Genomic DNA, 3054 nt, shown 5'->3' on the forward strand with positions numbered 1-3054 from the left:
ATACCGAGGCGGGGGGCGCCTGGGACAGCTCCGGTCTCCAGGTGAGACGCAGGTGCGCGGGCGCCGCCAGGTGCTGGGGCGCCGCCAGGTGCCGGGGCACAAGCCTGAACCCGCCAAGCACCCGCACTGCTGGAGTGGGCGGCGGCGCCCGGCTGCCGGCCGCCTTCTCTGCCCCGACCTGCTGCCCTCACCGGGGGTGCCCGGTACCTCGGCCAGGGGTCCACGCGCGCTTTCCCGTGGGCCGGTGGACTTCGGGTTTTCAACGGGGGATGCTAATCAATGTGTAGGGAGAGCATGGCCCCCCACTCCCCGCCCCAGCCGCAATCGCAGGCGCCCTGCGGGTCCCTAGAAGTCCCCCTTGGGGACAGACACCCCTAGTCCGACTCATGAAAATGCAGCGCCCCCCGGCTACCCGCGGGGATTCACGGCTGGCCGCAGGGTGACGCCAGCAGGTGGCGTCCTCTCCCCATCGTGGCTGGAGGGTCGCCCTGCACAGAGGTGCTACAGATGGGGACACTGGGGTCTCTGCCACCCATCACCCCCAAGAAGATGTGTCCCTCCCACCCGGAAAACACTGTAGAAAAATGATCTTTTGCTGGGATACTTCTCATGGTGTTCAGGAGATTTGGGGTTGGGGCAAAGACTGGGAGGTGGCCTGGTCTCTCCAATGCTCATGGGTGCCCCTGCCCCTGGAGACAACCTGGGTGGCAGTGGCCCCTTGGCTCCTGGGGAGTTGCTGGGTCCTTGGACCAGAGCAAGGCCCTCCTCAGCAACAGCACACTGGAGGTGGCCCCTGTCCCTGGACAAAGAGTCCAGAGGGGGCGGACAACTCCTGCAGTTGGCAGATGCAGTGCTGGGGCTTCGTGGGCCACCCTGGCCTGCCTCAGCCACCGCAGGCCAGGAGGTGGTCCAGCCATCCAGACCAGGACTGTGGCTCAGGCCCTAGGCATGTGGTGTGTGCCAGGCCTGAGCGAGGTGCGGGGGACACAGGTTGGCTTTGTCCATCAATTCAGAGAAACAGGAAGAAGTCCACCCAGCCTAGAGGCCGAGCACAGGATCTGGAATCTCCCAGGAAGAGCTGAAATTCCTGCAGAGAGTTCCTGAACCATCCCCTACCCGCATCCCCTCACCTGAGTTATGTCCCCCAAATCAGCAGAATAGGACCCAACCCATCCACTGTCCAGACTCAGCCCTCCCTGCCCCCCACCGCCTCCGTGCCCAGTAGCTCGGCCCCATGGAAGCTCCGGTGGAACTCTGGCACCAACCGGATGGGTGTGGGGGGGACACACAGGCCTGTGGGAAGGCAGCTGCCCCTAAGAGTAAAGGCCAGAAGTGCCTCAAATGGGGATTCTGGGTAACAGAGACTTCAGATGAAAAAATCGCCACAAATCAAAAAAGCTCATTTTTCTCTTTTCTTACAGGAAATGTGCCCGCCATGCAAACGAATGCCTGAGCTTTAAAACAACTCTCCACCCAGTCCCGGGCCTCCAGGGCTCTGCCCTGCCCACACCCCTGTGACCTCCTGGGCCCTGGCACCCCAGCCCTGCTCAACTTGTGGCCACACAGGCAACCACCTGGGCTGGTCACCCGGCACCTCTGCTGCGATCTTTCTGATCTGCAGCTGCAGGGACACAGCTGGCCCCTGCTGCGAGGACACAAGAGGTCTCGGCCACAGTGGGGCCTGGAACTAACTCTCCGGCTGAGATGGTCGGGAAACTCACTTCCACACCAGTGCAGGCAAGCCACCAAGGCTGACCCTGGGCGGCACAGGGTCCCTTGATGAGCTTTGCCTGTGAAATCCCAGGGCACTTTGCACAGCTGTGCCTCAGGCTCAGCCACACACATGGACACTACAGCACCCTGTAGCTGTTCCCCGGGCCCACTGCAGCTCCTCCTACACCCACCTGCTCCAGTACCAGAAGGAACAGCTCCCAAAGCCTCGTCTGGGGCATTGGGCTCACAGTGGTTTAAAGTATTTCTAAGCAATAAGGGATATTTCCCCAGGGTTGACCTAGGTGATGATGGAGCTCTGAAGTCTGCTCAGCCCTCTGCAGGCTCCTACTCACACAGCCTCCCTCTCTCACTAGGTCCTGGGGTGGCCCACGATCCAGGCACAGGCCAAGGACCCCAGGCTCTTCAGCAGTGGGTGCCACCCGCCGCCCCCAGCAGCCTGAAGTTTCCCCCATTCAGGGAGCATCCTGCATGTGGCCCCAGCGCTGCCCAGGAGAGCAGCCACTCCTGCTCCCTGTGAAGTTGAGACCTCGGTGTGCCATCCCTTCCACAGGGAGGGGATATGAGGCACTGCCCCCCGAGAGGCAGGGCAGGATCTGTAGATCTGTGTTAGCAGTGTTTTTGCAAACAGTCGGATACAGACGGTCCCCAACTCCAGATTTTCCGACTCTACGATGGTGCGAGAGCGGTACGCATGGGTAGAAACCGTACTAGAGCACCCACACGGTTGTTTGCACTTTCAGTGTGGCAGTTAGTGAAGTGCATGCGGCGTTCAGCACCTTATTACAAAATAGGTTCTGTGTGAGGCGACCGTGCCCAACGTAGGCTAATGTAGGTGTTCTTAGCACATTTAAGGTAGGCTGGGCTAAGCTACTGTGCTCAGTAGGTTACCTGCATTAAATGCATTTTCGACTTACAATGGGTTTATTGGGGCATAACCTCATCATAAGTCAGGGAGGATCTGTAATGCAATAGGGTTTCTTATGAAAAATAGCTCCCCCCCCCTTTTTTTTTTTTCCCTTTTTGTCTTTTTTACTGACCGGTAACAGGATCACAACCCTCGGTGTCGTGCCCGCACCACGCTCAGCCAGTGAGTGGGAACTGGTCTCCACATGGGATCCGAACCCTTGGCGGGAGCGCCGCCGCGCTCGCAAGCAGCGCACTCTCCAGTGCGCCACCGGGCCAGCCCAATAGCTCCCCCTTTACCCTGTCCCAGAAGCAAGCACTCAAAAAAAAAAAATTTTTTTTTTAAGATGACCGGTAAAGGGGCCGGCCTGGTGGCGCACTGCTACAGTGCGCCGCTTGGGAAGCGCGGTGGCGCTC

This window comes from Galeopterus variegatus, unplaced genomic scaffold, assembly GCF_000696425.1.
Source record: "Galeopterus variegatus unplaced genomic scaffold, G_variegatus-3.0.2 Scaffold889, whole genome shotgun sequence".
NCBI classification, from domain to species: domain Eukaryota; kingdom Metazoa; phylum Chordata; class Mammalia; order Dermoptera; family Cynocephalidae; genus Galeopterus; species Galeopterus variegatus.